Raw genomic sequence first — 22,909 nt, 5'->3', positions numbered from 1 at the left:
CAACAAAGCTGGTGAGGGGTCTGGAGAACAAGTCTTACGAGGAGCGGCTGAGGGAGCTAGGGTTGTTTAGCCTGGAGAAGAGGAGGCTCAGGGGAGACCTCATCGCTCTCTATAGGTACCTTAAAGGAGGCTGTAAAGAGGTGGGGGTTGGTCTGTTCTCCCACGTGCCTGGTGACAGGACGAGGGGGAATGGGCTAAAGTTGCGCCAGGGGAGGTTTAGGTTGGATGTTAGGAAGAACTTCTTTACCAAAAGGGTTGTTAGGCATTGGAATGGGCTGCCCAGGGAGGTGGTCGAGTCACCATCCCTGGAGGTCTTTAAGAGACATTTAGATGTAGCCCTTAGTGATATGGTTTAGTGCAGGACTTGTTAGTGTTAGGTCAGAGGTTGGACTAGATGATCTTGGAGGTCTCTTCCAACCTAGACGATTCTGTGATTCTGTGAAAGATACCAGCCATCATGAGCCAGCTTGCAAGGCAAACGTGAAAACAAATGGTATGGGTAAGAATCACAGCACTACAAGGACCTCCATCTGAAGTCATACAAGAGAGGTATGCAGTGTATTACTGAATTCTGTACAGTACCTAAAAAGCCCCCCACACTTCAAAAATAAAAGAAAAGCTACATCCTGTTGAAGTTACTATGTTCAACCCCCTTATATTTAAAGATGGAAAGAAATACTCCCCTCAGGGAAGGGGGCCCAGCTCATAATTTCTGGATTAAAGCCATTGCTATTAGCTGCAGGACAAAATTATTAGTGACAGGTTCACTGAATTACCTCTTTACAGAGGTCACTAGAGCTTCCTAGAAACCTAAAACTGCCATTGTAAATTTAGCCAATAACAAATAAGTTTAAAAAAACTATCAAAATTAGAAGTAAACATAACAAAGACCCTGTTTTAACACCTAAATTTAGTCATGCGCTGAAGTAAAATACTTTCTCATTTCTCTTCACTTCAAAGTTACAAACTGAAAAATACGTGAGCGTTGGCATGCATCACTAGTAACTCGACATTTTACATCTACAGATGTGGATATAGAATGCATATTCATTTTCAATATGCTCATTTCTCTTAAAACCATAAAACAGATCAAGAATAATTTCTGACAAGAACAGCTGTAGCTTGATCGGTACATTGAGAGTAAGATTAAACAGAAGTTACTTTTTCATAACTAAGAATTTTGCATGACGAAATCAAATATATCAAGAACTTGGAGGGGAAAAAAACATCTACATCTTACTTCCATTCTGCATTTATTAGTGCCTTTCTAAATCTTTGCACAATTATTTACAAAGCACCTTGGACAAATTGTTCAGTCCATCATTTTACAGGCTTTACTTAGTTCTGTTTATGCTTCCAAGACTGCTAATAAACTCTGTACTGTTTCATGTAAAATACATACACAGTCCTCAAAGTACAGCCTGTGTTTCCTCCCTCATAGGTAAGTGACCTCATTATTGGATTACAAAGTCCTGTTTCTCTTGCTTGTGCTCTCCCTCACCCTGGTCCTACAAATTTTGCACTCCTAGTTGTACAAAGGACACCCCTGATCCCAATCCAGTGAACAGCTGAATAGTCAAGTCTCTGCTACTTCATGAGAAACCTGAGCTAGAAGTCCTTCAGATTGAATTAGGCATATCAAAGTGTTAAAAGGCATTCAGAGATAGTTGTGTTGCCAACAGGACTTGGACACTGGAGCAGTGATGGGAAAACCACCAAGCACAGCCTCTGCTCTACAACACGTCAGGATACCTGGCTGATGATGCTTCAAGGGTATTGAGTCTTATATTTGCTTACCGTGAGCTCTCCACTCCTACCCAAATCCCCCACATGATGAGCACCTTTGCCCCTGTTAGCCATCCTAAATTGTGATCTACCTTGTTGGATGCAACCAAGAATCTTTATAGACAATGACGTTTTATCCTAGACAAAAGCATTTTGGAGTCCCCATTTTTTAAAATAACCACTTTTAATTCCACTGGTTCATAAGACTGGCTGGTAAAATGGTGTTTAGCTGAATTACTGGGGAAGAAATGCAACACTCCCCAAAATGGTCATGGTAAATCCCACCTTAAAATGAATGTCCCCTTTGCTGTCTCAACTGTGCCATGTTCATTACTATTGAACAGGAACCTACTGAAGTTCTGATAGTTCTACATGCCTTATGTAAATCTAAAGTGTGCTCTTATTTATTTATCAGTAAAAAGGTAATGTGCAAAGACATGCAAATCCCACTGACCTTGGTCACAAGATCTCTGGAAGTATGACCAAAATTCAACTGTTGTCATATAGATCCTGTCTGAAGTAAACTGCAAGACTGAACTACCACAGGGTGCAGAACTCAAAGTCTAAATTCAGTTTACAGTTCCTTTTGTAATTTCCCTTTTTCTGCTTAATATTTTAAGGGGTATTGTTTAAACAATTAATACACCTCATGCAATAACTAAAGATACCCAGTAAGAGACAACGACTGGAAAAGTGCTTTATTAATGAACTGTGAGATTCGCTATCACCTTTTGTGCATGGCACATTTGTTTCTGAACAAAGCAGGCAAACAACCTCTTCTCTGCTGTGCCAGTTTCCATATCACTGTAGCAAAGAAAACCACATTGTTAGTTTACCTCCTAGCACCAGGTTTAACTCTTCAGATCTCTAGGTTGAGCAAACGACCTTACTGAAATAAGAATGAATTGTTCCACTAAAGAATTTAGAGTAAATTCAGTAAGATTCGGGCAAAATGGGACAGGCACTTAAATACCAAAGTGTGTTACTCCCACAAAAAACAACAAACTTACGGATAAAAAATAATCATGTAAGTAGGTACCTGAGATACTGAGAAACTCATAAGAAAGCTCAGGCATTGAAGTCCTTGAGGTGGTCTAAATTACTCTGTTACAAATATTTCACTATAGTTGCATTCTGTGGGTCTAGCTTCCCTTTCAGCAAATGTCACCTAAATCTCTGCTAGCCTTCAAGATATTAGGTGATCTGAAATTCAACAAACTCTGTCAGGGGCTGCATTGAATTACCTACCATCTGGAAACTGTAAAAATCAAAATTATATTAAGGGTAATGAAAAAATATTAGAGCACAATGGTAAAGTTTGACAGCCTTCCAACAGAATTAACTAGAAACCTGCCTCTTCTGATGCCCCACACTGCTCACAGCGATATGAGTGAGAGCTATGAGCCCTGAGGCATCAGAAGGCTAACTGAGTAGGGTCTCCTACATGCAGACAGTTGTCAATCAAGCACCTTGAAGATGAACTACTCTTTTTTATAAAGAAACCCAGCATTTTTTTCATTTTAACTTCTAAATCAGAACACCTTAAAAAATGAAGTTTCAAAACATTTAAATTCTTTGCAAAAGCAGTTACCTTTCTCCAGCCAACTCTATGGTCTTTTTCTGAAAAGAAAAAAAGAGTGTAGTTCAAAATGAAGTTAAAGGATTATTTGGAGCTGTCTTGCATAAACACAAGCCAAATATCAACTTAAGTTACTATAATGGTCTTTATACAGACTCATAAGTCACACAGCAAATTTTGGCAGAAACGGAGTTCAGTCTTAACTGAACATGCATGTTCAGTTATTTGAACACAGTGCCAGAAGTTTCCCAAAGATAAGTTAAATATACCAGGAAAAATGTTTTTAATATCTGAAGAGTTACTCAACCTGAACGCATCAAGATAAAGAAAACATTTTTCTCTCTGTTCTGAGGACAGATGAATCTTTCTGCTCAATATCTAACAGCTGCTGCAAACAACAGATGCTGGAACTTCTTTAGGACTTGGAAATCTTTTAGAGTATAAAAGACTTCGCAACCTAAAAAAAACAGTTTCTGTAACAAACTCTTACAATTCCTATGCCACAGTTTTAATTTCACTCTGCTTCATTTATTCATTCATACTACAGCCTCTAAGCCTGACACCCAAAAAGTTCTCATACCAACAATAGCTGTCCATAACACTTGTTCACTTAACAGTACTGGCCTTAACTCCATGAAATATCAGCTCCTGTGGCTTGTCATAGAGTAACTGAACAACAACATGCTCCACACTGACAGAATCAAAAGGAAAAAAAGATGAACTAAAAATGCTTCCCTTTCAAAACATACTTCTTGCCTGGGAAACTGCACTTTATTCTACACAGAACAGTTCTGCCTATTCCTTAATCCAAAAATGAAAATCATAACCTTTAACCAATTTACTGAAAAGCTTTTTTTTCCACTCACAATTTAAGCCAAATGCATCTCAGCACTGGATCCCAAACTTTAATTTCCTTCTACTTCTGCTATTGTTATGCCAGCACTTTAAATATTTACCCTTCCCAGATTCCTAAAATGGAAGGAGACATGGCCCTTTTGTAGTGCAGATGATTTGCACAGACCACAAGTAGTGGAGAAATTCTCACGCTTTCGTGGGAGGGAACTGGATTTAGAGGACACTTTGTTCATGACAGGGTAAACTAATCTTTAATAAATTTCAATTGAAGGCTCTTTCTAACACACAGGGATTATGTATACCTTCCTTCCTCACATACAATGACAAACATTGAAGGTATTAATAAACATTCCTTAGAGAACTGAAGAGTCACATTTTTCATAAAGTGTAGGTGCAAGTCAATTGCATTCGTATGTGGAAACACTTAGCATGTTATTTCACCATATATGCCATTTTAGTTTATCTTCAAAAACTTTAAACTTATTAAAAATAAGGATTCAGTAGAAGTAAAAGCTGTACAAAAAATAAGGAAAGAAACAAAAATGCAAGCATTAAACAACAAGAAAGAGGAAAAAACAAAGTTCCTGTTTCATGGCTAACAAATGTTTTGGAATCTGCAGAGGCAGCTTAGCTACTGCTACCAAGGTGGAAAAACGGCTAGGTCTCTGCTGGCACTGCAAGCATTCAAAGCTATCTACAGGAGAAATGCTCCATATCCCATTTATTAAATCAAATCTAGCATCTAACAAAAGTAAAGCTACAGTTTACAGCTCCTTTAGATTTTACTAAGGATGCTGTGGAGCAGTACGAGACAAAAACAAAGTCAGTCTTCCTTTTCTTCTTTTGTAAGCACTGAATTACCTTCTACTTCACAGAAGTCTGTTGCTAAGGCATTTATTCCCCCTGCTGCAATGTAACAGAACATACAGAAGACTAATTAAAGCCTGCTAAAGCCATTGCTCATGACATCTTAACTGAAACTGAATACAATTTTAAAATAAAGAATGCTGTAAAATATTGGTAACTGTCAAATTGTGCTTTAACTGAAAAGAAATCCTTCCAGAAAAATCTTTGATCGCTGAGCCTCTTCATTATCCAAACAAACATTTCTTTGCATCTCTACTCCACAGAATAAAGTTGGATTTTTCTTCCCCCCTTTAAGGTTGCAGAAAACTTGGGGGATAAGAAAATCAATGAGGTCATGACCATAGATCCCAGAATTCCCTAAGGACCTGTACAAATGGAAGCAGTAATTGACAGGCGGATATAATAAAACAGACGGAAGTTTTCTGCAGAGTGAGGACATACCATTCCTTACTACCCAACTCTAAGCATTACTGGTGTCTGAGCGCTCTGCACTGGAAGGAGTCTGTACGGCCAATTCAGAAAAGAGAAAAGAAAGCAGAGACTGTCAAAACCTGCTCTTGAGTTTAATGGAGCCAAACAACTATGGAAAAAAGTTAGTTTCTGTAAAAACAACAAAATTCAGAAAGATGATTGCCGCCACCAAGCCTATTTCACACAGCTCTGCCAGCCTACAAGTCTCTCCTTACTGTCTAGGTAGGGCACCATTTCTTTCATTTATACATTCCTTTCTTTTTTCTGAACTCCACCTGCCATTTTTGTGTTTAAGCCCTTTGTAATTAGGAAAAATAAGGAACAAAGTCTTCAACTTGGCAGTACCAGAAACTCAGATTAGCTTCTAAGCAGCAGACTTTAGATAAGGAAGGAGAAATCTCTGCATCTGTCCTGTAGGCAGTCTTACTCTGCACAAACACTGTCTGCCATTGCAAGAAGTTTAGATGCACAGGACAGTTTAAACCTGTAACCAAGAACATCCTGTGTGCACCCAGGTCCTATGGATTCCAGTGACCAGTCTCACCCTCTAGTCATCGCAGTGAACTGCATCGCATTTGCATCTTCCACAACAATGAAATGTCAGGCACCATAAAAGCTCACTTATGAGGCATGTCTTGAGTTTGCCAATTTAGGTTAAAGCTATTTCCAAACTATATATCCTCCTAAGTGAAACAACTAGAAGATGAAATCAAATTTTGTTAGTGAGATTAGGGAGAAACTAACATTCTAAGTAGTCATTAAATCTCCCATCCTCCCCCCCAACTGACTTCACCATAAAAATATTCCAGAAAATTGTTTCCAAATTATTCTTATTCAATCGGTTACAATACAATTACACTTCACCAACTTCAGATCAGAACAGTCAACTACTTTAAACTGTCAAAAGACCACTGCGATTCATCACTGAAGCCCCTATCTTTCTGAAATAAAACAGGGAAAACCAGTGCTAGAGCTTTAAGCCCATGAAAAAAGAACTTAAAAATAGCAGTGAATACTGTGAAATTGTAGGTAGAATTCTTTCTCAAATCTTTTTTATATACTTAAATCTGTGTTGGAAGGTGAATAAAAAAAGGAGAGGAACAATTCTCTCTGCTATTTAAAACACAGAGCTTGACAGTTTAGAGTCCTGTACTTTAAGCTTAATGAGGGGGGTAAAGGCCTAATTACCCAACCCATCTGTGATAGGATTTATGGCCAACTGTGAGTACCGGAATTCAAACTGTCTGATAATCATGAAAGATTTCATATTTTGCATTTCTTTGAATTATCTCAACCCTGCAGCCATCACAAATCTGGTTCACAACACCCCGTGGTTCACAGAGTCGCAGAATGGCCAAGGTTGGAAGAGACCTTTGAAGATCATCTGGTCCAACACCCCCCTGCCAAGCAGGGTCACCTAGAGCACACTGCTCAGGATTTTGAAAACCAGGCAGGTTTTGAATATCTCCAGAGGAGACTCCACAACCTCTCCGGGCAACCTGTGCCAGTGCTCTGTCACCCTCACAGCAAAAAGTGCCCCCTCATATTCAGCCAGAACCTCCTTGGCTTCAGTTTGTGCCTGGTGCCTCTTGTCCTATTGCTGGGCACCACTGAAAAGAGCCTGGCCCCATCCTCTTGACACACTCCCCATAGATATTCAGACAAATGTATAAGATCCCCTCTCAGTCTTCTCTCCAAGCTAAACAGGCCCTCTCAGCCTCTCCTGGTATGACAGATGCCCCGGTCTCCTACTCAGCTTAGGGAATGCCAGTAACTGTACAATTTGGAAATAACTCTCATGTGCATTAACATGTTTCCCAATAGGATTTAAGAAATCTTTTTTAAACCAGGTTGACCTTGTATTCTTTTAACTTGAAGAGGTCAGAAGCAGAAAGGAGAACAAGCTTAAACATTGTCAACAGCCATCCTCTAAGCAACAACAAAAAGCAATGTTTACTATAGCTTGGTCCTAGGATGTAAACATAAAATACTGGTCAACTCCTATTTGCCTTTGTTTGAAATCAGAAATAAAGACATCACTTGTCTTTCAGTCTCTGAAAGACCATGACGGACAAACGAAGGGAAGCTATTAGAAAAATCAAATATCCCCTCTCAATTTATGAACAAGCTAAAGAAGTTGAGATAAGAAAGCCTACCTATCTAGAAGAAAAAAATCACGCTTCTTAATAGCATTAATGATTGTGATTTTTCTAAGAAATCACTAAGATGGAAACAGTAGTTACCAAAGGTTATATGGAACCATTTTTAAAAAACATTTGTTGTATCAAATGATGTGCTTTCCCATTTACTTGGTGCAAAGGGGTATACTTCAACCATGCCTGACTTAAATGCAGACAGAGATTAAGGCAGCTAGCAATACTGGAAAACTATAACAGCATCAGTTATGTGGATATGTGACAAAGAAATATGCTTGTAATACTGAACGGCAAGCTAAACAAATGTGTCTTGTCTAAACTGAAAAGCAGTTTTCAAGAGCAGCACAGAAGAGCCAAGGTTAATTTGCATAGTAACGATCAGCCTTAAAATGGTAGATGTTTAGATATAGTTAACAATTCTGTATATATTGTAAGTAGTAACATCCCAAAACCAGGCCACATTATTTGCTTTGAAAGCCTTGTATGTCTGATATGCTCTGGAACCTTGCCCTCCCTTAAGTGGGCTGAAGGATGTCAGCTCCAGAGAACGGACTCCAGATGCTTTTTCTCCTGTCCCATTTCGAAAGAGGTATCCTAATCCTAGGCAGGATGCCGCCTTCTGAAAGGGGCTGCATCAGCAGAAAAGCTATTTGAAATAGCTGTGCTACACTTGAAGTTTAGATTTCAGTGATACTGAAAATTCTCAGTATTTGGTATATAGAAAAAGCAAGCTTCAAGATACATATTAAAAAGTGTTCACAAGAAAAGGTACAAATACTTACTGGTCACTGCTATTCCACACATTACTACAACACAACACCATGCCCAGATTTCCTGTAGTCTAACTTCTATGGATACTGTAATTGTCCCTAATGTCTAAAAAAGATGACACTCCGGTCCTGGATTAGTTACCTTAAGCACAAGTGAGCTGACTACTGTAACAGAAGCCTTCCCAACACAGAAGAATTGAATCAGGAACTTCCCAAAGGCTGCACCAGGCAGTCCTCTTCTTCCCTGCCCAGCTAAGAGTGTGACTCATGAGAAACAGCTGACCGGGCACATAATGAGGTCTCCACTGGAAACCACATTCACATGTTACATTTGATGTACTTCGAGCAAGTGAAAAACTTCATTACAGCATTTCAGGTTTCCAGAAACAGGGGCACACTGAATTAGGGGCTAAAGGAAGACGAGTTGTCAGTTGTAACTGCATCAGAAAGAAAAACAGGAACACGTTTCCTGGGGTTTTTTAAATTACACTTCAAGAGCTATTGTTACTAATAGCTGCCCCAAGCTGTAAAAACTGCAACCACGGAGAGCAAAAGTCAAAGAAACCCTACTGATTTTCCCTGGATTTCTCACAGAATTAATAAGATCATTTGTGAGCCAGCCTTGAGGTTATCAGAAATCTCTTCATATACCCACAGTATACTTTTGCAGCATTTCTGTTTATAACTCCTTAACGAACTGCAGCACTGAAGCGGAAATCCTCTTGCCTGCTGGTAGACAGTGCTGGAATGCAACTTGGATATCTACATATTTTGTATTTCCAGTAGCAAAGTCTGCAAGAAAAATTAAGCAGATTGGTCTTTTAGTACATAGTTCTAAAGTATCTTTATAAAAATATATTCCCCACAAATATAAAAACTTGCACATTGATATGATTGATAATACAAGCAAATTGTCATAATCGTTCATGATATAAGACAATGCTCCGTTTTAGAGTGCCATGGAAAGTTTTCTAAAAAATATTTTAAAAAGAATTAAGTCTCAGGCAGATAGAAACAATGCAAACAAGAACTACACAGTTTAATTGAGCATCGTTGTTTTGACATAGGCTGAGAAAACCTAAATAGCATGAGAACTGGATGAAGGTTCAAACATGTTCTTGTCAAGAAGGAACCATAGAGTTTACTACAGGTATGTTTTCACTACACTGAGTTTAGTTACTTACAGGGTTTTATCCCAACCACCACCATGATTCAAGCACAAGTATCCTACCTCATATATGAGCTCTTGGTTCCCCACATTCCTACTTACTCAAAACAAGACAGATGCCGATTTGAGTATCACCTTTCGGTATCAAAACATGATTTGCCAGCCAGAAGCTCAGACATCCACTGCAAATTCATGATGGGAGGTCAGCAGGGCTCACAACCAGAATCTGTATGCCAAAAGTCACCAACTACAGGATAGCCTCTCAATAAGGTGAGAGGAATGAGCCAGAACAGAGCAGAGAGTAATAAATCCATGACAAAGCAGGACCTCACCATGCCCTTAAATGTGAAGGGCTCAAATACCCAGCACTACCAGAGGTGTTGCACATTTGAAAGCGTTATGCATTTGGACAAGAAGTTCCCAGAAGAGAACAAAAGGACTTGAAGAGACTTAACTGACTTAGGAAGCAGAGTAAGGTTACAGAACAGCAGAGAGACTCAACGTCATCATCAGGTTGGAACACAAGGATCTGGCCAAGATACGGTATGGGCCAGGGAATAACAATGATAAAAAAACCTTCTTCCCTCCTTAAAAGAGGGAAGCATAACCAAGGCAGTCAATCACAGGTAAGAAGTTGGCTTTCTGTTATTAACTCGAAAGAAGTTACAGTATTTGTGGAAGGCTTCTGTTTGTTCAATCAGTGCAATAATCATCGCAGAGCATTAAAGATAAGGCATTCACAGTCACAGTTTGAGAAAACATTTTGGAACATTTGATTTGACTTCTCTTCCTTCCTACATATCAGACAATCCAAAATGGATTCCAAGCAAGCAGAAAAACAAATGCTTTTCAGTCAGCTATGCCTGTTTTACTTGAAAAAGGTTGAACAGAACAAAGCCAGCACATCAAGAGAGGAAACACAGAGATGTATGCAAACCCACGTACATTTAGTGTCTGAACTGAAAAGTTTAGCCTGAACATGGACTGTGGTGGGGGGTGTGCACACTGGAACTAGCCTTAAAGCACAGAGACATCTTAAGTCATAAATCATACTGCATGACATGCAGATTTAAGAATTTCCAAGATATTGCTGCCATTTGTTATCTAGGCACTGCTGATTCACTGTTCGCTTGCATGTGTTGAGAAGACCGTTGTCATGTGCAACGTTCTGCATCCAAACTCAGCATCTTGTTTGCATTAGCGTGAACTTTCACCCAGTCCTGACTGATTGTGCTTTTTGCACAGGAAAAGCTTAAGATGGGTTTTAGAAATTCCTTTGTCGGCAGATTCTCCCTCCCCTTCCCCTCATGTGTACATATGCACACAATCCATTGTACTTGGGGGGGTGGGGGGACGAGAAGAACAAAGCGTTCAACTGATTCTCAGGACAACAGATAAACACGGCTGCATGGAGTTTTGATAACTACCAGTTATCTACATGTTTCATCCCCAGGACTGGAAGAACAAAGGGTGTCTGTTATTTCCCGTGCTTCGACATCACCCAGCTGGTAGAACTGCTCCTTCTGGCTTGAAATCAGCTCATCTATTTGAGTCCACCCCAAACAGCAACTTTTGGCTCCCTCCTACTATGAACTTGACTTGCCATCTAAACAAGGAGGGCAGCAGCACAAATTGGCTGCCAGACATCGCTACCTTCAGCTGGCCTTATATATAGATTTTTTTTTTTTAACAACTGTTCAGTACATAGAGTATTTGGGTATTGCTTTATGATTTAGAGCAGCAAAGTATTGGCCAAACCCCCTAAGTAATGGGACATACATACACTGGATAGAGCTACCTGTGATACCTATAGGGATGAAACAGACAAGTAGTTGGTTATACACCATGTAGATAACAAACAAAGCCCACCAGCTCGGAGAAGAGTTGCCTCAAGTGGTAAGATGCAAGGATAATTTCCATCACCTGGCAATGACATCACTTTTCTCATCTGCCAATCCTGACAAACAGATAAGAAGTTCTTAGACTATGAAAATCAGGCATCTGTCCTGGAGCTACTGGGACTGACATCACAGAAGCATACAGCAAGAAGGGACATTTTTACTGCCTGGAAGCCTTATGGCTGGTAGCATCTGGAGGAATCTCTTAGATTTCTACATAGTTTTTGTAGACTTCAGTTGTTTAGGAGCGGTGACTACCTTGGCCCCGAGAAACAGCAGAGTCTCTCTCTGAAAGGAGGAGAGTTTTGGCTTGTAGTCACTCTCTTCTCATAATTTTAGTGAACCAGTTATATCCATAGCATTTCAACAGCAGTCGCATTTTTTGTGCTATTTTTTAGCCAACCATATAGCTACAAGTAATTTCACCCTGCTGTTATCCACAGAGTCCAACTACAAGCTCAAGAACTTTGAGTCCTTGAAATCTTCCTGCAAACACCTCTACCAAACAGGTAACACTGACTTTTTCCTTTTGTGCTGATTTACCAGTAACCTCTTCTTTCAGTTTGCCTAAAACATTTTAAATCTCACTTCTACTTCCCTTGGTTGATGGCTTCTTGTCAGAACTATGTTTTAGTTAAGACTCTAAGGCTAAGATGATTTTTTTACATAGCAGGATTAGTAGGCGTAATATTACAGCTCCCTTCTAATAGGGAACCAGCAGATTTTTATTTCACCTACAATATTTTCAAGCAAAAAAATTTCACCAAATCTCTCAAAAAAACATAAAGAGGACATCTACTCTCTATATAGTTTTGACAATACAGACAAAACAGAGCAATTATCAACAAGCAGTTATTTAAATACTGAGTATTGTGGATAACAAGAGTTTTAAATGTGTTTCTAACCTGAAAAAGTATGGAGAATATACAAGATACCAAACCACTAAATACCCAAACTTTAAAGGGTCAAGAATTTCTACGCACCCAGGAGGCCATTTCTATTGCAGTTAACCATTATATATATATGTGTGTGTGTGTTTGTATATATGGTTAGAAACCTATATATAGATTAGTAACCTCGCTTTTGCACAGTAAAAAGCTTTTACTCCGTAAAAACCTCAGAAGTGATGGGAAGGGAGTAGACTTGCTCTCAAGACAGCCTGAAGTTACTTCAGCATACTCTGAAGATAATCCCTAGGTTAGAAGGCTCCCAAGCATACTCCAGTCAAAGCCACTTGATGCATTTTGCACTGGATATAGAAAGCCACACGAATTGGCAGTATGAGGAACCTGCAACTGTCACGCTCATCTCACCTACCACATGAATATAAAGTTCCCTACTCAGCACCCAAAATGTAATCTAAACTATAATTTAAATAATCAAAAGGTAAATATTTGTGTGTAAGCCGATGACAAATTTCTAATAGGGTTAAGACTAATTTATGTCAGGAATATGTCTCTTGTTTATATGTTCTTGAGATGGAAAATCTAGTATGAACTGTTTGTGAGCATTTGTCAAGACGACATCTCTGTAATGGATACTTAGGGCAACAAGAGACATTCGGAACAAAGCTTCTCATCATCAGTATCGGAGTATCATGCCTCCTAACATGTTGTAACTTTTTTCTTATAAAATCCAATTTTTCTTAAAACTTTGGAAGAGCAGTAGTTTTTACCTGGCTTGACAATAAACAGAGCCTGTTTTATTAGCCTCACAATGGCAGGGAGGAATCCCAAGGGAGTTTCTCAGTGGAACTCTGCTTGGAATTTCAGCAAGGTAATTAAGTATAGACCACTTCAAAGGGGGATGTGTCTACACTGATCACTGTAACATGCAGTACTGCAGAAGGGGAAGTCAGTACTTCAAACAGCATTTGAGTAAAATATGATTTTTAAAAACTGTACTCTACATGAAAAGGCACTGACAGAATATTCTAGCAGGCCTGTTTTTCATTTTTCAGTTAACATTATTTATGCCTATGTAGAAATATTTTTATACAGACAGCAGAACTTCGCTGTTAGCTCCAAATACCTAAGCATAATTAGAATGGTTTTAAAAATTAGTTATGCCATGGCTCATAATCTTTTCCTGTGCAGACTGCAGGGCACAGCAAATTCAGATTGTCTTCTCTCTAGGTTACCTTAGGTAGTACCACACCTGAACTAGTCCCATTCAGATTCACAAGCATTTGTCTAGTGTCTCCAGCTCGCATCATACAAACTACTTTTGTTGATGTATCACGCATGCTAACATCCTGGCTTCTTTCTTTGTCTGCTAATTTTCTACTCTAAAACCCCAAGCTTCTGCAGACAAACAAGAGAAAACACTTTTCTGTGCAGTACATATACTACCCTGAACGTTGATTATTCCTAACAAAGTCCTCCTTCATGCTCACTGCCTCCCCACTAAAGATTTGCAAGTCAACTTCTCTCCACAAAAGCTAAGCCATCAAGATAATTTTATCCAGCTTGTCTGGTGCAGAAGGTAGGCTTGCACCATTGTTTGTCCTCAATCTGCAAGCACAAATGAGAAGCGTTTAAATGGCAGTATCAGAGAAATGACAGTATTAGAGAAGCTGAAGTTAGCTGATGCTGCAAACTATTAATTAACCTAAGAAGTAGGACAACTGACCACTATTTTGGCAAACAGGGGTTCCAGTTGTTTACATAGGATCTGGAATTTTAGAAGGAAAAACAGAAGTTCACTTACCTTAGTCCCAAAAAGGATTTTTTTTTTTGCTTGTTTAAACTAATGTGCAGCTCTGAATTTCTAGCAACTACATCCCAACATCCACTCTTATAGACTCGCATGAAAATATATTTTGGGGACTGAGGTTTTGGGGACTGAGGTGTGAAGGCTCAGTGAATTGAGCCTTTGCCTAAGATGATGTCAGCCACTTGCAGAACAATTCTAGGTGCAATGTCAGAACTGGAAGTACAAGCCAAAAGGTCTGGCTCCATCTCGAGAGATCTAGACACAAGGCAATATTTCATTTGTAGGATCGAATACACAGAAAATATACCCATCTTCTACAACAGAAAGTCTTTGATGGATGACCAAATAGGTCATATCTCCAGTATACATCAACAAGATTCAGGGAGGTGTTTATTTGGATTTTTTGCTTGTTTTTAATACATTTCAGTTGTATTTCGTTCAATGAGCTTCAGACAAAGTATGCCATACTCTGCAGACTTCCAAACTTAGAACACATGCTAGCGTTATGCACACCACAAAAAAAGAGAATGCTGCCTGTTCAATCGAGTATCTTCCTGCACTTAAGTACACATGGAAGCAAAGCAGCTGCTGCCACTAGTATCACAGAGCTGAAACATATTTGAGAAACTCTGCTCTGTTCTCTAGGCTGGATATTCTCTTACAGACTTCAAAGTCAGGCAAGGTAGAAAGTAAATGCAAGTAGTGAGATGTTTTGTTGCCCCCCAACTTTAAGAAATTAAGATTTATTCAAATACCACTTTGTCCCATAATTGTTAAATAATGCAACATTATAAGTTGCTTTACAGCACAAAAAAATATGTTCCATGCAAGGAACCAATGAACAACGCAATTTGCCAACCAGGTCACTAAAAGTAGTTGAAAAGAGTCCCGTCTGCAGCACTGGCTAATATTGAAAGAACAAGGAGGTGGAAGGATGAGGTAATGGAAATAGGGAAAGCAGTTTATCACTCCTCTCTCTCCCCCCTTCCCTTGTAGAGGGACTTTAATCTGAGCACACAGGAACAGTAGAAGACTATGTTCCTACTCATGACCTTTCTTTGAAAAAAGTGCAGTACAAAGCGTCAAGAAGCAACAGAAAAGTTGGGGGGTGGGTGGGATGAAGAAGTCTGGCATTCCAATACTCCCACTCCCAGTTTAAAACTAGGAGGCAGACCAATTGCTATTTCACAGTCTGATGATTTGCTCTACTTTCCACGAACCAAGAATGCTTAAGAAGTTTTAAGCTTAATCTCTGTTTAATGTCTCAGGTTAATCACGTTAAGGAATTGTTTCTGGAATCCAATGTCATCAATGGCAGTAGTGGACCTCTTAAAGTGAACGTTCAGTAAGAAACAGAAAACTAAAAATCTCCTTGCTTCAGAAGATGAGCCAGAAGTCTTTTTTTTCGAGGATTTAAGACAGGTTAGCTTTGCATATTTTATACATGCGCATGTATAGTCAGAGAAATTACAAATCAGTACACAGATTACATACTTCTCTCCAACATCTATCAATAATGAGAAACCATCAGCAATTGTACTAAAGCATACTTATTTATGAATTATAAGTATAGCTTGCTCGCATGGCTTATAAAAATTATTGCAGCTCATGAAGTAATGAAGCTACAATATCATGTACAGTTGTATGTATAGCCATAGGCATTTCCTTTTTTGTGATTGAAATACAGGAACGATTGTGCTGAATCAACCCACAAGATAATGGATTTCCTCACAATCCTCAGCAATGACAGAATAGATTGTTCTTCAGAGAAAAGCATACAACTGCCACAGGATGGACAGTTTCCCTATGGGAAATTGTTTCTCCATCCTTTTTAAGTTATTTGAGCCATCAGCACCTAACTATGATGCAAGGCTTATTTTTTTTTTTTTTTGACTGTTTGAGAAAAGTTTCACATTTGGAGTCCATGACTGATTTGTATTTAAGGCTCCAGTATGGCAGAGGCCCTACTTCTGCAACATCAACTTCACAGCCATACAACCACGTTTTCTGATGTCCAAATAAATCATACGGCTTATAATCCCATACTTCCAAAAACTGCAATTTCTGCATTATAAAGCAAGTACATTTGTAGAAATAGTTGGTGTAAGTGAAGAGAAGACATCATTAAGGGGATAACACTTCAATAACAGTCCTGAAATACTTCCCTCCTACATTTCCAAGCAAAACATGCCATTTTGAAGCTCCACATTGCTGTGCACATCCGTAGTCTGTAGGGGAAGAAATCACTTCATAAAACTGCAGAATTATGAAGTTGTTGAGGGACCCCTGGCTGAATATCTATCAGAATCACCCCAGCAGGGTCAACTTGAGCATGCTGCTCAGAGCCAACGTGTGACAGGGCAGTGCCATCTCCTAAGGTGAAGACTACATGACCTCTCTGAGCAACCTGTTCCAGTGTTCAATCACATGCACAGTAATAATATTTTCTCTCTTTCATTTAAATGGAATTTCCTGTATTTCAATTTGTGCTTGTTGCCTCTTGTCCTTTCACTGGGCTGGGATGAAAGCAGCAGGAGAGCCACAAACGGAAACTGCTACACATACAGGCAATGAAGCAAATAGGGAAAAAAGAAAACAAATCCATGAGTCATGTATATTAATTTGCTTTCAAGGGCAAGATCAATGTTTAAGTTAAGCACTGGTGCAACCTTAAAGGCACACCCTGCCCTGTTATAGAACCTCACGGGCCACAGCTCCCACTAAACTTTCATCCTATCCACCAAGGGAAAAGGATATTCACTGAGTTTTCACCTCTGCAGGAAGATGCACTATATTCAAAATTTGCATTTGTTCTGTTTTGTAACTGAGTCATTACCTGATCAGATATGGCAATAATTAAAAGCAATGGAAATAAAAGAAGCAGTAGCCCTAAAAAGTAATGCTATTTACATAATTGCCTTTTAAATCTGCTTCAACCAACTTCTCCACACTCAGTTCTTTAGATACACAAATGTCTCATTTGAACAGCTCTTAGAGATGCAATAATTGTGCTGGTAAAAAAGTAACCACTACCTGAGACCTCTTCATCTTTCTTAACTGATTTCTCAGGTCCTTCATCTCAAAGCAAAGTTCTCAGTGTTGCAGCTTCATTTTCCAAATCTCTGCTTCTGTACTTCTCTGACAATCAACAAGCTTCTTCCAAATCACAGAATTTCCATCTAACCTCCATCCCAACCCTCCCTAGTAAAACCACACTTCTGCCTTCTGATTAAGATACTTCCCCAGAAGACAAGAGGAAAAAAAAACAAATCTATATCATAAGGCACTGAAGCTACAGAAAATTTACTGTGAAAAGAAATGGAACTTGCCATGATAAAAACTAGATGAGAACAAGAAACCACTCAAAGTGGGGAATTTCAGTACTCATTGTCTCAAAGAATTAAAGCTCACACATTCATGAGATCACATGTTATATTCCCACCTTATATCATTTCCCCCTCGGTTGCCTGCATCTCCTGTGTTTGCATACATGGCTTTTGTTTTCTTCCCCATACCTCACGATCCTATGGGCAGTTAGATGAAGCCACCAAGCTACACTCAGCATGTGGAAGTCACAAACCAGGAAAAAGAGCTCAACACCTTATTACAGCCAGACATCATTGCTCTTAGTGGAACTCCATGCTAAAGCGTCAATAGAAAATATTGCTCCCAGTTGCAGCTTAACAGTGGAGAGAAATATAACAGAAGTAAAGCAAGTTGTCTGCTAAAAACAAGAGAACATTCAAAAAATCTATATTTGGCACCTTGATACCTTTGAAATCAATCAGCTTTTAGAATTCACTGCTACACAATAATAAACATGGACTACAGCAAGATTTAGTGCGCTGCAGATTTTTATGGTTCACAAGAACATTTAGCTGCTCATACTGTTAATGCCAGAGAGACTACCGGAGGAGAGACAATCTGATGTTTAAGATGTTAAGCTTTTTATGTCTCTGGCTCAACTCATAACAAATAACTTCACCCCCCTCTAAAGTGATCAGATTCCTAGTGATAAGATTCCAACCTCATTCCTGCTCCACCAGCTCTAGCAGCTTCTGCCCCCAAATTGAGCTGCTTCTACTGGCAAAGATCACAGAAGATTTTGCCCTTCATATGTAAGTCCTAGGTTATATTTCTTCCTGGTTGGCAAGCTTGAACTGAATCAAAGGTGGATATGACGCATCCCAGAGTTGGTGCAGAGATGAGGCTGTCATACATTGACTTTGCTGCAATGTACTGCTTCGCCCCCAGAACGGTAAGAGTTTAACTGCTTGCTGAAACATTTGTCTTAACACAGTCTTTGAACAGGACATTTTAAAGGTCTAAGTCCTCCATTTATTATAAAGGGTGCCTGGATGACTAGCACTGACTATGTACTTAACCTTTCAAACAGCTAGATTTATCCAGGATGAACGTCCTCCCAAGCCATTAGGAGGAAACTGCCCCAGCAAACAGATTCCCCCAGGCACCCAGCACAGAACCTCCTGCAGCAGCTGGAGCTTCTGGCAACAGCCAGACAGGACAAGTTGAACTCAACACAGCCATTTCTATATCTGTTAAGTGCCTCTCTATTGAGGATATATCTTATTTTCTCTCTCTGCTTCTCCTCAGACATCCATATACTTCCTTTGTTCTTCCTAAACTTGCTCGCTCTTCAGCTTTTCAACTTTCCACTCTTCCAATTCATTCTGCTCCTGTGTGCTTTCAAGAGCATTGTTCCTCCTAAATATACTTGACATTTGAACAGGCCTTTCTAAAATCAGAATTTCCTTTCTGCCTACCTACCACTATTAATGCTCACTCCTCTGCTAACTCTACTCAAACTACCAGAACATTAGAACAAAGAAGTGAATAAAGTGGTATAGCAAAGGGGGACACCTCTCCCCTTTATTAATAAACCTCTTCATATCCTAGAGTAGATTTCATGTCTCTTTTCATGCTAATACCAGCACCTAGTCCATATTTTTTACTACCAAGATTATGGTGCTGCCAAAACACTGATAAATATCAACTAACTCTTCTCAAGAAATTAACTTCTAAATTTCATCTCTTAAAAATAGTTCTTCAAAATCCTCTAATGACTATTAGAGTGGGAGAAGCTATGAAAAACGAAATATGGCTGAAGCAGTTTCAAAGTACCCTATCACATACAACTTTCTTGCATTTCATAATCACAAGGTAAAAGTTTTTCCTCACTCTGAATTATGAAAACTTATCTAATCCTTCGGTATTGAAATTCTTCTCATGTGCTGAACAACTAGTACTACCAAAAAGGTAGTAGCGGTACTACTATATCTACTACTTTTGCCCAGGCAAAGCAATTTAGCCTCAGTAGGTAACCTGAGCACAAGATCATAACATAGGTCAAGATTTTTATTACTATGTGGCCTAGCTAAAATAACTGAAATAAATATGCACATGCTATTGGTTCTCTAACCTGTAGCTAATGGTATTAAATATACGTGCGTTTGCATCTGTTCCATTGTTTCCATGCACAGAATGTGAAGGTGGAAGTACACAATATTTTTAGTGCTGCACATACAAGAAACAGGCCATTCATTTAATTTAATTTCAGAATTGCAGCTATTCCTTATAAGCTTTAACAGAGCAGATAATTCAGCTAGAGCATCCCAATAGTAAAGCCACAAGACAAACATGCATCCCAGAGACAGAATATGGGAGAAAAGAGAGCATACCGACTATCAGACTCTTGCCAGAAGAGCAGAAACTCTGCATTATTTCACATTTGTAAAAATCTTTCCTTCAGGCATTCACGGCTTCCATGACACGTTTCCAACAGTCTGCTCTAAAACAGAGGGCCACTTTACTACTCCATGTGAAGTTTGTTGTAAAATGCTATACTTCTGTTCAAAGCTTACTAGAAGTTACACTGGCTTTCTAAGGATTCTGTATACTACATGTACAGAATGTACTGAATATACGTATTGTATTTCTAATACTCTAAGTTGAAATAGAACATGAAACACAATAATAGTTGCAAGAGACCCTACAATAAACTGATTTAAGTTCAGCTTGGCTATACCCATTCTACGTAGAAACATTAAAACTAAGAGGTGAATGTATAAAAATCAAGTAGTAACACATTTGCAAAATCAGGAAGAAAATCCCAAGTTTCAGCCACTCTCAAATCACTGCTTATGATAGGTGGATTTTTGTCAGAAAACTTAGTTACAGCTAAATCATTTCAGTAAGGTTACATTGTGTAGATGAACCCATCAGAATGTGCATCTGTTCAGACAAGTCAGTAATTCCACCCAATTAATTTTTGTTGTTGCCACCAGAAGTGCTAGTTTACCCTAGCTATCACTTTCTCATGGCCTACATGAAGTCAGCTGGTCTTATTCTAATTGCCACTTAACCCCAAGTAACATAGAAGGAAAAACACACAAGCAACAAAACCTGAGATTACTCCAGCAAACACCACGACTGGCACCCTGTGCCAACCATGGGGATCTCATTCTGAACTGATGAAGCAGTCCCTGGACACCCGTGACTGACTGCTGAAACACCAGGGGTGATTGACAACTCCAACAGATTTTCACAGGTTATTGTATCGACAGCACAACACAGAATAATCAGTCTTAGAATGCTTTCAATCACCTCCAGCTTCTCCCATGGATGGGAAACCACAGATTAATATTTCACTTGTCAAAGACTAAGTCTGCATGCTAACTTTTAAATCAGACTATTGCCATCCTGTCCCAAGACCTACTCAAATATTCTTCCTAAAAGTATTTTTGACAGAACTTAAGCTGCTTACAAGATCTAATTTCCCTTAAAAACCAGGGAATCCCATTTTGTACATTTAAGATACTAAAAACCCATCCAAAAAGCACACAAACTCCTTGTTTTTTTTATTAATTACAAGTATCAAAGCTTAGATTTATACATTTATTCCAAAGAACTGAGACACCTTTTTAACAAAGCAGCAACCTGTATTACAGTACGAATAGTGTCACTGTCTCCTTTTAGTAAATAGTTTCATTTCACCAGGGCAAGTTTTACTGTAACTCTTTCTCCCCTCTCCAAGCTTTCCCCTTCCATAACACTATGGAAATTCAACCTCTTGCTGTGAGAGGGCTTTGACAAACTGGCATGTGGCCAACTTGCAACTGATACTACAGTTTAAATACCTTCCCAGCAAAGTTGCATAAACTTCAAAATACTCTGGGATCAGTCATTAAAATGTTTTTGTTTCAGTTACAACACTAATGAAAACCAAATGTCTAAATTTATTTTAGCTAGCTTAACGGTCTAGGGGCTTTGCTCAAGAGAATCAACCCTCATTTACCCAACTGAATAGATTAGTCACAACATCATACAGCAATACGGATAATACTTTCAAAAGATTTAATTATAAGTGTTTCAGCCACAGATTTAATTAAGGAGACCCAATTAATTGTCTCAATTTGATTCTTTTCTAAAGTCTTCAATTACAGTGCATCTCAAACTGTGCATTTTAGCTGCAGGTTTACAAGGTTCCATTTGCAAACAGATTCAAGACCCAACGCTAATGCTACTCTACAGCATAAGCTCTTGCAAACTGCATGGATTTATCTGTCCAAACTGGGTACACGATAACAGATTCTGCCTGAAATTTAAGCTTTCCCCAAAGTCTTTGCCTGTAAAACTCAATGCAGTGAAGTCTTTTGTTAAGTGTATCTGTATATTGACATACATGACACATTGAACAAGCAGAAATATTCTGGGTGGGAAATGGAGAATACGAAATGAAATGCTTTGTACAAGCTTTTCACCTGCGAGTCATGACATTCTGCTGCTGGTTCAATCTCTACCCTCTATAGTTAGGCCAACAAGTTAACGTTGTTTTAATACAGGTTTACAACCAATGACAAACTGATGCTTCGGCAACGTTTTCCCCGCAAATTCACTTTAGAATACTTGGTATGTAATTCTCTCCAAAGCAAACAATATCAGAGTTCCATTAAAACAAAACCAACATACGCTGACAAGTATCTTTCAAAAGGTCTGAAAACGCAGAAAAAAGTTTTCAATGACAACGCTATCGACCATCATCAGCATCTCAAGATATTTACATGTGCCACTGGTTTGCAACTAGCATTCAAACCATTCAACCACACAATTAGCGACAGCTGCTAAAAAGCCCAAAACATCAGGGAAAAGAAATGAAAGTTTAACAGCAAGGTTGAATTGAGGAAAGACAGAGTCTCTTGCTAAATATGAGGCATTACGATACATCCCTAGAAAGAATACCTGCCTCCCAGCGCCCTACCCAAGCTTCCAGAAGGCTGCTACATCCTGTCTCTACAGACAGGGAACTCTGAACTAAAGTTTTAATCCTAGCCTATTCTTTGGGACCAACTTCTCAAAAACCAATCTACTGAACATCAATCCACATTCATCCCCTTCTGTAGTAAAATAATCACATCAAAGGCAGATTATAGAGCACCAGCAATACTGAAGAATTAAGTCTCAAATTCAGAATAGTAACGCTGAATTTTATGCCTCATAGAAAAAGCCTATTTTTCACACAAGAAATCATTTATAAACACAATGTGAGAAGGGAAAAAAGGGTAACAATTAAGCCTTCCCCAGTGAAGTAGAACTCAATACTTTCCACAGATTTGACATTCTCATTT

General features: G+C 38.9%; 1 protein-coding gene and 1 long non-coding RNA gene across 6 annotated transcripts in view; both read right to left on the bottom strand.

Moving 5' to 3' along the window:
* The window catches only part of DISP1 (dispatched RND transporter family member 1), an 89,264-nt gene that overhangs the window by 52,597 nt on the left and 13,758 nt on the right, over positions 1-22,909 (bottom strand). The gene's annotated exons all lie outside the window — the stretch shown is intronic.
* On the bottom strand, positions 2,458-22,906 carry LOC308192765. The gene is made up of 4 exons (XR_013949123.1): positions 19,964-22,906; positions 9,139-9,275; positions 3,377-3,405; positions 2,458-2,589 (listed from the first exon to the last, which is right to left on the bottom strand). It is a non-coding gene; the product is annotated as an uncharacterized lncRNA (long non-coding RNA).

The sequence above is a fragment of the Anser brachyrhynchus genome, assembly GCF_964034855.1.
Source record: "Anser brachyrhynchus genome assembly, chromosome: 3".
Lineage (NCBI taxonomy): Eukaryota > Metazoa > Chordata > Aves > Anseriformes > Anatidae > Anser > Anser brachyrhynchus.
The sequence above is the reverse complement of the archived record's forward strand: the minus strand, read 5'-3'. Positions and strand labels throughout refer to the sequence as shown.